We start from the raw sequence: 13,470 nt of genomic DNA on the forward strand, positions 1-13,470 counted from the left end.
AAGGCTGGTTTGGGGGCAGGGCTTGGGGTTTCAAATCCCCATCTACAGCTGCAGGAGTCCATTGTTACAATGACTCTTTCCTAATCTGAGACGGGTTACTGTACACACACACACACACACACACACACGGGTAAGAAGAGACAGGCCTGCCCCCTTGAGGGGACTCCCAGGGCCTACAGAGAGTTGTTCAGGCTGTATTGTCTGCTGCAATGGACACCAGTTGTTATGGCGAGCTGTGTCCTTCCTGTCCTAAATGGCACAGCATCTGCTCTCTGCCCAAGCTGGTTGGCAGAGCTTGGGAGTTTGGAGAACCAGAGGCGCCCCCCTGGAGGCCCCTCCCCTTACAAATGTTTCTGGGATGAGGCAGTGGGAAGCAGGCTGGTGGGGGTGTTTTGGAATCTTCCTAATGTTGCCTGGCTCCATCAAGCTGTGCTTTTTTTGTCTTCAGAAGCCAGAAAGGTAGAGGGGGAGGAGGAGAGGCAAGGGGAAAGAAAGAGAGAGAGGAAGGGGGTGGGGAGAAGCAGACACTCCCTCAAAGGGGTTTCCAAAAAGCCAGGAGGAGCCTTGCCAAGCAGTTTCGTAACCTTGCAAGCGGTGTCAGGGTGTCAGTGCGGAGCTTCATGGCGATCGGGAACAGCTGTGTGCGTCCTCTGTCTGAGCCCGGGTCTCCCGGGTCTCCCGGGCAGAAAGTCCTGGAGCCAGGCTGCCTGGCCTCTGTGTCTAGTGTCTGGGCTTTGTCTCTGAGCCCTGGCTCTTCCTGCCTTCATTTATGCATCTCCATCCTGCCCATCTTTGTTCTCTGACTCTTCCCCCTTCCAGCCCCTCCGTTTCTGGGGGCTGGGCTGCCCCCTAGTGATTCTCCTGTCTCCAGCTGTCCCTGCAAACCTCTGCGGGGCGGAGGCTGCAGCCCTGTCCAAGAGCCTGCACCAGCCGTGACAGATGGCTGGCTAGGCTCATCAAGTTCAAGCTCCCAGTTCTTCTGCTCACCTGTTTTCAAGATCCTCCTTCCCAAGCCTTGTCCTATTCACTGGCCACTATTCGGTCTCCTCACTCTTGGAAGCCCTCAGCCAGTCTCCCTGGTGAGCCCTGATCAGACTGATTTCATTTCTGCTTCGGTGCCTTGCTTTGCTGTGTAGTTCAGTTCCAACTCCTGAATTGGTCTAAAGCCATCTCATTTCTCAAGACCTAATTCTAGTCCTGTCCCCAGGGAGCCCACTCCCCGCCCCGCCCCCGCCTGCATTCCTGTCTCATTGCATGCACAGTTCAGAGCACCCAGCTTTGCTTCTCAGTGTTTATAGCAGGCTCCATGAGGGAATGTGTCCTGCCTTCTACTTTTATCTATCCCTGCCCCAGCCCAAGGACGCAGGACTATGAGTATTTGTTAATTGAAATGGGCAGATTGCAACTGAAGAGAACTGGGGTGGGCGAAGGGCTTGAATAGTCCAGAATCTCCCTCCAGGGTCGTCTTCGGCCACATGTCATTCTCTGCAGCTCTGTTCATGTCTTCATGCTTCTGACAACCCCATGGGAAACAGATGCATGGGACCACTTGCATTTTCTTCTTCCCATGCGTATGGAGGCAAGGCGGTTGAATAGCCAGAAACTTCAGAGTGGAAATGGATTTGAGGGTCGTCTCTTTTGCTCATTCTCTGGTGGTACTGAACTATCAACCAAAATCAGGGATCAGGAGCTTCCTCCCCTCAAGGCAGTACAATGAGCCTCCAGGATTTACGATCTGGCTCTGGCTGCAAGTGATAAAAGCCCTACAGATGGCTTTAGGGATCCTGTTCTTCTGGTAAATATGTCTGCTGCTGGGTATTAGAAACTTGCATTGAAGCCACTGTTGTCATTCCCACAGCCATCTCATTCCTCTTCTCAACGGACAGCACTCCAGTGTGGCCAGGCCCTAGGCAATGAATCCCATTTGGCCTCAGACCTTGGAGGTTATCTGTGTCTAGATCTGCAAGACCACCCCTGACTCACTCATCCAGTGAGCCGGTAGGGAGTCTCACGGGACTCAGCATCTAGTCATCCTCACGGCCACGATTTATCCCAAGGAAGGGCTGCACACAAAGCAGTATCAGCAGAGAGACAAGGTGGATGGAGCCAAGCTTCTGAGTCCTCCCCTGGTGGAGTCACAGTGTCACGTGCAAGCTGTGACAGTTCTTGTAAAATTCTTGTCCTGTACCAGTGAAGCTCGACAGAGACTCAGCCCCAAGACTGCTGCTGGGGGCTGATCATGTCGGTGTCTTCCCAGGAGATACCGACATACCTGGTATGGAAAAGAGGTGTTTAGCATGAAGCTATGGTTTTCACAAGCAGTTTGAGCACAGGGAGTACTCTTGTCAGGTCTGGGAATGGTGGGGTCTTTCCCCAAATCCAGGCTCCCAGACAGCAGCCGAGGGCCCACCTTGTAAACAGGTCTCCTTCCGGCGAGCAGCCTCAGGCCTGCTGCGTTACCTCTCTGCATCCAGCCCAGCTTCTTGGACCGCTGTTTACTTTCTCTATCTCTCTTGCAGCTGTGAGTGTCCACATGACTCAATTCTGGCCAATAATTTGCCAAGGGACGCCTGTTAGAATGCTATCCAGAGCTACGGCAGCCGCCTTGTGACAAGTACAAGGACAAAGCCCTCCCATGCAGCCCATGCAAAGGTAAGGAGAGATGTGGTCCTTGGTATAGGCCACTGCATCATTCTGGGAACAAACATCTCCACATTTCTCTCGGGAATTGAAATAATTCAGTGTCTATATTGGTTAAATACTTAAAAAAAAGATTTATTTATTTGAAAGACAAAGTTACAGAGAGAGGTAGAGACAGAGAGAGAGGTCTTCCATCCACTGGTTCACTCCCCAGGTGGCCACAATGGCCAGAGCTGTGCCGATCTGAAGCCAGGAGCCTCTTCCAGGTCTCCCACATGGGTACAGGGGCCCAAGGACTTGGGCCATCTTCTACTGCTTTTGCAGGCCATAGCAGAGAGCAGGATTGGAAGAGGAACAGCCAGGACTCGAACTGGCGCCCATATGGTATGCCAGTGCTTCAGGCCAGGGTGTTAACCCGCGCCACAGCGCCGGCCCCGGTTAAATACTTTTAAGTTGGGTTAAGTTGAATGCAGGTCAAGGGCATTCCTAACTGATATAATATTCTTTTCCTTCTCATAAGGGTTCAGTGGTGTCCCCTCCACTCCTGAATTTGTATGTTGAAGCTCTAACCCCTCAAAATATGACTGCTGATGGAGACAGGGCCATCAAAGAGATGATTAAGTTAAAATGAGGCGGTTGGGGTGGGGCCCTCATCAAATCTGATTGGTGTAGAAATTGAGACCCCAGACATGTGTGTGCCCACAGAAAGGCCAGGTGAGGACACAGAAATAAGGAAGCAAACCAATGAGAGCGGCTTCAGATGGGACCACGCCTGCCTGCATCTGTAACTTGGACTTCCAGGTTCCAGAACTGTAAGAAAACACACTTGAGTTTAAGACAACCAGTCTGTGGGATTTTGTTACATCAGCCCCAGGAAATAACACACCCTCCATATGTGGATAAATGTAGCATATGATAACCCAAGGAAGTGTGAACTTGGAGGAACTGGTCAGATCCGGTCGTCACATACAATATCTAGCAGGAAGAGTGTTCAGTGTTCGAGGCAGGAGGATGGATTGGCCACATGCCTCCAGTGAAAGCTGCCTGCACCTACTCCATTGCTCCTCTTCCAGAGGCTAAAGCTTCTATGTACCTGCACTTGTAGAACAAGCTAGTGATGCGGTCAATTAGGTAAATGGTAAAGGGATGTAGGATCGCTAGCGACTGCAAGCTGATGGGCAGAGAAGAGGGAGGCAGGCTCTGGAGAAGGGACAAAGGCAGAGAGAAGAGAAGGACTGCACTCCTAGACTGTATAAACCAGATTCCTCTCGTGTCCCTGGGCCCTGTCCAGTACACAGCACCTCGGGGGTTCTCCAGAGGCAAGGCTCTCAGGAAGGAATAAAGGGAAAGTAGCCGCTGCTATGGGCCCCTGACTCCTTACTGAGAAGGTGGTTAATGTCACGTGGTGGCCCTGGGATACTTCCTTCAGGTCAGACTTGCTTTGGTCCTGCTGATTTTCTGTGAGGTCTAAGACAACTCGTTGAGGTCTGAGTAAGTCAAAATAGCCACAAACCTAACTCAGGTTCGTTGAAGCAAAAAAAGGGGAATTTATTGGCTTTTGTAACTGGAACATCCGGCTCCACTGGACCAAGAGGTTCGTGAAGGTTAATTTTCTCTTTTCTACCTTTCTGCTTCATGCCTTTGACTGACTCTCTCTCCATGACTGTCAAGAAAGCTGCTGGTACGCATGCCAGAAGTAGATAGGCTAATCCCATCACAACTTAAAAAATCAACAAATTTAAAGAACAGTACATGTGGTCTATATTTGAAAAATAAAAAATGTCAAGGTCATGAAAGACAAAGGCTTAAGTTCTTGGAATTAAATAAGACTAACGAGACAACGACAACTAGATGCAATGCACCATCCTGGATCCTGGATCAGATCTTGGATGGGGAAAATTATGTTATCAAGGACATGAGTGAGATCCTTGGTAACAGTTGAAAGTGTATTTCAGTGTTTCAGACACAGGGCTGACTGCTCTCCCTCTCAGTTGGAGGAATCCAGAGTAGCCAACAGGAACTAGGCCAGCATCACTTCATTTCCGATCAGGCAATTTGACAACTGATGTATTCCCAAGAACTAAAGCCGAGTTAGCAAAAAGTTGCTGGAACTCAATCAGGACAGTCTTGGCACGGATACCTCTGCACTCAGCGTTCTTGAAATGAGGCAGAACTGAAGACGCCATCTGCTTAGTAAGACCAAATGAAGAGACTTCATCATTCGCTTATGAGTATTTACCCACTCACACATTCATTTATGGAAGGCTGAATTGCCTAGTGGTTAAGGCAGGCCCACATGTACATTCTTGGAGGAGGTGCTGTCTTCACAGCTCCAGGGGGTGCTATTCCCAAATGCAGACATAGTAGATCTAGGTGAGTAGATCTAGGGAGTAGATCTAGGGAGTAGATCTAGGTGAGAGGCCCTTGCTCTGGAATTGCATTTCCTGGTTTCAAATACATCTCCACCACCTCCAAGTGTATGACCTTGGGCTAGATTTCCTCTCATCTCCATGATGCAATGGCCTCATATGTGGAGTGGAGATAATCTCTGTCCCATGGGGTGGTTCTGAGTGAACACATCCTCCGTGCTCCGAAGCACTTTACATGGCATTGTGATGACCTCATGGTGCTTGGGGGCTTGTCCTCAGAGGGTAGGACTCGCAGTGGGGCTGGCTATGTAAGCTGACATGCTTCCTGGGTCTCTCTGCTCCCAGGTTGCCATGGCGGGGGGGGGGGGGCGCTGTTCTGCTATCCTCCAGCCTCATCCGAAGCCTAAACCAAGGGTGCCACTGATCTTGGACTGTGAACCTCCAAAGTGTAAGCTGAAATCAACCATTTCCTTCCTAAGACGCTCTCTTAGGTATTGTAGTTGTAGTCATGGAAGTCTGACTAGCACAGAACTTTGACTGCTGCTCTGCCTGAAGTGGTGTCTTTCTGGAAGGTTTGCTTTTCCTCCCGCAGACTGACAGGGCTGTGGAGCAGTCCACATGGGAGACTGTCTGCTCCCCACGCCTCTGACTTAGGAACTGAGGCATTGTGCTGGGTGCTTTCGTTTCCTTCTCTTCTGCAGAGAAACAAGGTGATGTTTTTGAGTTTCTAGTGGGGAGATTGTTACCAACAAAAAGCTCAATTACCTTTCTTGGTTGGTTTTCAAATTTGAATCCAAACAAAGAACACAAATGGTGCTTATTCTGTATTTTACTTCAATTGTTTTAAATGATAATGTTTACTCCCTCCGTCTCTGATCTTTTTTCAAGAATCATTTATCCTATAAAACTTCCTACTCTCTGGGTTTGACTGATTGCTTTCCCATGGTGATATTTAGCTTATTTATCTATCGGCTATATTTCCTATAACTTGTTCATTAAACACAGTCTTGATATGTGTGTATAAAATATTATATATATATATATATTGCAAAAATACTTCAGTGGTAGTGCTAAGTTATACCAGGAGGCACGTATTTCCAGGTTGTTTTATTCTTGGTAATTGGTCAGGGGTTCAGATATTTCCAACTAGTTCTTTCCTTTTGAAGTTCCTTACAAACACTGGGTGGGTATTTGGTGCAGTGGTTAGGTTGCTGCTCCCAAAGCAGAATATCTGGATTAGACTCCCAGCTCCACTCCAATTCCAACTTTCAGCTAATGCAAACTCTGGGGTGCAGCAGGGGATGGCCCAAATACCTGGGTTCCTGCTACTCGTGTGGAAGACCTGGACTGAGTCCGGCCTCCTGGCTTTGACCTGGCCCAGCCTAGCTGTTGGGAGATTTGGGGGAGTTAACCAGTGGATGGAGGGTCTCTCTCTCTCTCTCTCTGCCCTTTAAATAATATTATTTACCTTCATTAGCCTAATTTGGTTTAATATCTTTAATCCTCTAATTATTTATAGAGTACCTATTTCCTATGAGTGATAATAAAATTAATATATTCTTTTCCTTTATAATATCATTGCTCTCTTTTACTCTATAATTTTAGTCAATAATATATTTTAATCTTTATACTGTTAAATGTATTTAACCATTATTATATCTGATCTATCACCTTTTAATGATTTTCTTTGACATCACATTTTATGAAAGATTAGGGTATCAATGCATTAATCTACAACTTACCACCCCTCCCTTTTTTCTCTCCTTTGGTATGTAATATTTCTACTTTGTTAGAAATACTTATATAGTATTTACGACCTTTTTAAAAAGTCTTCCAGGGCCAGTGCTGTGGCTCACTAGGCTAATTTTCCACCTACGGCGCCGGCATCCCGGGTTCTAGTCCCTGTTGGGGCACTGGTTCTGTCCCGGATGCTCCTTTTCCAGTCCAGCTCTCTGCTGTGGCCTGGGAAGGCAGTGGAGGATGGCCCAAGTACTTGGGCCCTGCACCCGCATGGGAGACCAGGAGGAAGCACCTGGCTCCTGGTTTCGGATAGGTGCAGCGCACCGGCAGTGGCGGCTATTTGAGGGGTGAACCAATGGAAGGAAGAACTTTCTCTCTGTCTCTCTCTCTCTCACTGTCTAACTCTGCCTGTCCAAAAAAAAAAAAAAAAAGTCTTCCAAATGGCAGGCTAAAAACATTTTAAAAAATTTTATTTCTTTTCATTACACTTGAGAGGCAGACAGGGAGCGATCTCCCTTCTGCTGGTTCACTTCCCATGTCTGGGACAGGCAGAAGCCACCAGACTGGGACTCAATCTGAGTCTCCCATGTGGGTGGCAGGGACATGAATGCCTGAGCTGTTGCTGCTGCCTCCAGGGTGCACCATTTCCAGCGAGCTGGACCAGGGAGGGGAGCTGGGACTTGGACACAGGCGGTCCCACAGGGGATGTGGGTGTATGTCTTAACCACTTTCCCAAACGCCCACCCCTGCCATCTCTTCTGTCACCTAAATCTCACATTTGTTTTCATTGTGGACTTAGGGTTAAGGAGGATCTGGTATACTCACTAGTGCTCTATCATTTTTTCTGCTCACTGAGTGGTCAGCCTCCTACCAGATCCCTACAGGGCTCACGAGAAGAACATTTCCCAAGTCCTTCCATGTTTAAGACCTTTTGTCCGTGAACTTGTTAGCTGAGCTGTGACATGGTTGGGAACAGGGGACCCAGTTTGTAGCCCTCCCTCTCTCACTTGCCCTCCCTCCCTCCCTGCTCCTTCTTTCCATGTCCCCTTGCTTTTCCTTCTCCCCTCCCCCACAATTCTGTTGTGTTCTTGTATTACAATTGCCTTTTTGCTGTCTGAACCTAGGCTGCTATTTTTTTCTTCTGTAAGTGACTTGGTCTTTTTCCTCCTTGGTTGCCCAAGGAACCTATGCTTTCTCTTTGAAGCCCATGAATTTACTAGAGTGACATCTCAATGCTTGCCTTTCTCAGCGGTGTTTCTATTCTTTTATCTGCATTGCTCTTCCAGTGTATATATTTAGCTCTTAGGAGCCAAGATTTTGTGGGCACAGTCACTTAGCCCGAACATCTCTCTGGCCAATGGAGGCAGCTGCCTTTGTTTCCCTTGTCACTTTTTTAGCCTCATCGTGAGCCCCACTGGCCCCTTACTAACACCCTCCTATTACTAGGAAGATTCTTTCTGCCTCCTTTGCCCCGGATGCCAACTGCTTCCTACAAGCTTGCCTTGTCTACATGAAGGGTAATACAGCCACACCCCTCTGCTCCTCTGAAGTGAAGCAATTTCCTTCCCCCCTGCTTGCTCCTTCAACTCGCTCCTTGACTTTCTGCTACATCTTGATGCCTTTTGTCACTTGAGATCAGCCTGCTGATGCGCTGAGAGCAGGGTTAGCAAATTTGTCCCTTATTCCCCATGATGCTTTTGGGTGTTTGCACCCGGGAATAAAAGCAAGAAATGCAGGCAGGACGTGGTGTTCTTCAAACAGAAATCCTGATTTCCTGGTTCTCTCCAGGACTTCTACAGCTCCTTGTCTCTGAGTTGTTTGGGGGATCGTGTCTTATTTCTCTTGGCCTCCCTAGCACCCAGCACAATACCTGACACTTCTTCCTCTCTCTAAGTGTTGGATGGATAACACGAGGGTGATCTTTAGGATCGGTGCCACGGCTCACTTGGCTAATCCTCCGCCTGTGGCAACAGCATCCCGGGTTCTAGTCCCGGTCGGGGCGCTGGATTCTGTCCCGGTTGCCCCTCTTCCAGGCCAGCTCTCTGCTGTGGCCTGGGAATGCAGTGGAGGATGGCACTTGCACCCCATTGTCGCTCCCCCTCTTCGTGGAGGAACGACACCAAGCCCTGCCTAGGCTTCATATCCGAGTCACGGCACCATTATGTCGCTCCCCCTCTTCGTGGAGGAACGACACAGGACCCTGCGCTGTTCTTTCGTCTGCTCGGCCCTCCCTGGGTTTGCTGCTGGTTCTTCCCGGGTTGGCTACTATCCCTTCCACCTCCGTGGAAGGGCAGTTCCCCCTGGCCACATTCCCCACTTCCGCAGGGGAGCGGCACACCGCCGGCCGGCTCTCTTCGGGGGCTGCACAGGTGTTCCCCTTAGATGTTCCTCGTGCATGCCGTCTCTCTCCTCCTTTATAGTCCTCCTCCGCCAATCCTAACTCGGCTGCCCACATGCCGAGTACGCTGCTCTCCTCCAATCAGGAGCAAGTCCTACTGTTTATTGGTTGAACTGGAGGCAGCTGTGCGGAAGCTGTTTACTTCTCTCCCAGCGCCATATTGTGGGAGAGCAGATGCATAGAATAAGTCTTAATTCCAGTTAACTCAGTCTAGTCCGGTTTGCTCCCCACACCCATGGGAGACCAGGAGGAAGCACCTGACTCCTGGCTTTGGATAGGTGCAGCGCACTGGCTGTGGCAGCCATTTGGGGGGTGAACCAATGGAAAAGGAAGACCTTTCTCTCTCTCTCACTGTCTAACTCTGCCTGTCAAAAAAAAAAAAAAAAAAAAAAAAAAAAGGAAGTCGGGGGTAGCAGGGGTGAAGGAGTATGTGCACTGCCATCAGCCACCTGGATGCCCAGATGACTTCCTGCCTTCTGCCATCATCTTGACTGTGGGTGCCTCAAACCCCCTCCCCTGTATATTGCAGGCAGCCCTGGTATCCCGTGCCTTTCCCTGTGTGCTCCCCGTGGCCAACTTTTGTTCCAGCGTCCTGCTTTGAGAAGGTCTCACCCTCTGCTGCTTGAGGCCACTGGCTCTCTCCGTCAGGTGCCACCCGTGGTGGGTCACGTCCTGCTTCACTCCATCGCCACACCCTACTGCTTGCACATAGCTCACAGGGCATTGGGGGAGCTGAAAGCTGAGGTGGCGCGGGCAGAGAATTCATTACATTGTAGCCACGTACAGCACAAAGCCAGAGCCTGCTTCTACTGCCCCTGTCACCTGGTGTTTGCTTCTCCCAGGAGTCCTGGCCTCTTGCCATCTCGCTGGGTCCCCCTACTGCTCTTGCAGCAATGTCTCCCCTTGCTGTACTTCTCATTCCCTTCCTCTGGGATTGCCCACGGAAACTTCAGCTTCCTCTTCCACCATCAGGCTGGGAGCTGACCTCCTGTAGTCTAATTCTGCTGCCTCTGGCCCTGGCCCCAGGCCTTGCTACTGCCTTGAAAAGGCCCCTTGGAGTATGCTGTTAGATGAGAGACTCCGTTGCTGCCCCAAACTCGGATTCACGCCTCCGCTTGGCCTCTGCCGCTGTACTGGTCTGACGGGAACCTGTGGGCTCTCGCAGAGGCTCTGCCCTAGCCTCCCAGACATCACTCGGGACCCCCTGCAGCCTGTCCCTTAGCCTGCGGGCCACAGTGCTCCTTGCAAGGCGCTGGTGCGTTCACACCACTTCCCTGCTTTAAGTGCTCCGGTGGCACCCTGCTGTTCTTGAGAGCACACCCATGTCCTCAGTGTGTCCCTAGGGCTCTGAGAGCCCAGCCCTGCCCCCCAAACCCCCTCCCCACCCACAATGATTTTCCATTTGGTTCCGTCCGTGGACTGCCTTTTCCCTCCCAGCTCTGCTCTTGGCTTCCCTCCTTTCATTGGCACCTCCTAGGCTTGGCCTGTCTGCTAACAGGGACCTTCCAGCCTTCTCCTTGTACCCTGCACTTTCCTGGGTCTCCGTCATGCTCAGAACACTCCTGCTTGTTGTCGCATGTCTGCTTTGCCCGCTAGAGCGCCAGCTGTAAGCCGGAGGAGCCATTACTGCCTCCTGCAGTAGCCCACCTCCAACTGCAGACACAGTGTCTGGCCCAAGCGCTGAATGAGTGTTTATGAATGGTACCAAACAGCAGACAGAATGCTATGACTGCCCTCGGGTGCTGCGGACACGTGGTAATGGAAAAAGCCCGGTCACTGGCCAGCGCTGTGATGTAGTGGGCTAAGCCTCCGCCTGCGGTGCCGGCATCCCATATGGGCACCAGTTCATGTCCTGGCTGCTCCTCTTCTGATCCAGTTCTCTGTTATGACCTGGGAAAGCAGCAGAAGATGGCCCAAGTCCTTGGGCCCCTGGACCCGTGTGGGAAACGTGGAGGAAGCTCCTGACTCCTGGCTTGGGATGCACCCAGCTCCAGCTGTTCTGGCCATCTTGGGGGTGAACCAGCAGATGAAAGCCTTTCTCTCTGTCTCTCCCTCTCTCTATCTGTAATTCTACCTCTCAAATGAATAAATAAAATCTTTAAAAAAAAAGCTCAGTCACTTAGAAGTGGAATCCTCACCCTTTGAAGGGTATCAGTGCTGCTGCATGACAGTCCTAGGCGGGTGCCGGGCTCCTGCCATTTCAGAGGGGTAAAAGGACAGAAACCCGTGCATCCAAAGCGGCCCAGCGGGTGCTTACGGAAACGGCTCTGGGAGGCTTCTTCCTTCACCCGAGAAGGCGTGTTTGTAAGCCGCGTTTCAGAATTGGACAAGTGCACGCTGAATGCCTCAGCTCCTGCTGATGAGGTGATTTCTGCAGAGGACTGGCTGCCTTCCAAGAGGAAGGAAGGGCTCCTGAGATTCCTCTGAAAGAGATGAAAGACTTTTCCAAAATAGCAGCTTAGCGTTGTGCCGCAGATGGGGTTTTCAAATTCACAGCTGGTTGGAGAGCCACATCCGGCTTCAGATCGTTTGAGGTGCTGTCTCTGCGGCTTCTAGCATCCAGAACTGTATTTATTTCCTGGTTGCCAGGGCTTTTCTGCCTGTTTCCTCCTTCCTGTTGACGACTTCAGCTTGTGACTAAGTGCCCACGCAGAACAGAAGCTCAGTGGAAGAGCTGTGACACCTGCCCTCTGTCCCTCTGGTCTTGCAAGTAGCTGGAACCTGCTATAGGTTATTGAATAAAAGAGTTCCTCTATGGGCGCCGGCTCGGGTCCTGGATGCTTCCAATCTGGTCCCCTGCTAATGTGCCCGGGAAAGCAGCAGCGGGTGGCCCAAGTGGTTGGGCCCCTGGACCCACATTGCAGGCCAGGAAGAAGCTCTTGGCTTCTGGCTTTGGCCTGGCCCAGCCCTGGCCATTGAGGCCATTTGGGGAGTGAACCAGTGGGTGAGAGATATTCCCTCTCTCTCTCTATCTCTCTCTCTCTGCCTCTGCCCCTCCTTCTCTGTAACTCTTCCAAATAAATAAATATGTCTCAAAAAAAGAGTCCCCAATCAGAAGATTGTATACTAATCACAGAAGCCTATGGGCGGGATGGGAGCTTGGTGAAGCGATTACATTGTTGCTTGGGATGCCTGCATCCCACATCAGAGTGCCTTGTTTGAGTCCTGGCTCCTCCCCTTCCCGTTCAGCTTCCTGCTTATGGGCATGCCAGGAGGCAGCAGGTGATGGCCTCAGTACTTGGTCCTGCTACCCATGAGTGAGACCCAGATGGAGTTCCGATCTCATGGCTCTAGGTGTTGTGGCCCTCTGGGAAGTGAAGCAGTGGATGGAGCATCTTTGTCTCTCGGCCTTTCAGATACAATCAAAATAAATAGAAAAAAATTCAAATTAGTATCCTAACAAAAGGATTTAGCAGCGAACCTTCACTTCTGTGGATAGGAATTTAGGCACAAAGGGCTTGCCTCTGCTACCCTATGACTCAGACATTCCAAAAGCCATGTACAAGAATGTCCATAGCATTCTTCCCCCCAAATACTGGAAATTATCTGAATGTCCCTTCACAGTAAAATTGGTAAATGTGTTACGATATGTTCACACAATGAAATCCTATCTGACAATGAAAAAGCCATGAGTTACAATTACACTCAGGAACGTGAATTAATCTTATAAACTTGATGTGAAGCAAAGAAAGAAAAGGTACAGGTATTAATGCTATGGGATTCCATCTGTATCTAAACAATGTAAAGTTTTAAAAATAAGGACAGTAATTAAGCTTGGTCCGCCAGGGTGTACAGAGGGATAATATCCTGATTCTTGACCTGAGTCCTAGTTACTTAAACTTTATTAAAAATTAACCAGAAGAAATTGTTTTGAGCATGATAATTCAGTGGGAAAATCCAGAAGGTGGGAAGTAGGAGACCAGAGCCCTGTTCTTAGTCCTGCACTGACCATCTCATGACCTTGGTCTAGCTGCTTCCTGTCTTTGGGCCTCACCTAATATTTGTAACATGAGAAAGCTTGGCTGGGTGATGATGGAGGTCTGGTAGTCCCCAGGGGCAGTTATCAGTTGCCCAAACCATGTCCAAAGCAACTCACAGCAATGTGAGTGCTGTGTACGAAGCACAGCAAGATAGTTCCCCTTCCAGGTCACTGGCCCTAAGCAATACCAATTTAGAAGACTTATATGGTCCACTGAAGGTTCCTTTACTCTCACCATGCTGGGCTAATCCTTGCTCATTGGCCTCAAGGGATTGTTGTCAACGTATAGTGTGACTGTGTGTGGCAAAGGCACTGTATAAGCTGCACAGAGATTATTATTGCAT

At 49.9% G+C, this 13,470-nt stretch overlaps 1 long non-coding RNA gene across 2 annotated transcripts in view; it reads left to right on the plus strand.

The window, feature by feature from the left end:
• The window catches only part of LOC103351369 (uncharacterized), a 133,511-nt gene that overhangs the window by 69,536 nt on the left and 50,505 nt on the right, over positions 1-13,470 (plus strand). For both annotated transcript variants that reach the window (XR_016222137.1, XR_011382371.2), the window contains exon 2: positions 2,520-2,652. This is a non-coding gene — a long non-coding RNA (uncharacterized LOC103351369). The remainder of the gene's footprint in view (positions 1-2,519; positions 2,653-13,470) is intronic.

Source organism: Oryctolagus cuniculus, chromosome 15 (assembly GCF_051225735.1).
Source record: "Oryctolagus cuniculus isolate XC-2025 breed Fujian yellow rabbit chromosome 15, ASM5122573v1, whole genome shotgun sequence".
Taxonomy (NCBI): Eukaryota; Metazoa; Chordata; class Mammalia; order Lagomorpha; family Leporidae; genus Oryctolagus; species Oryctolagus cuniculus.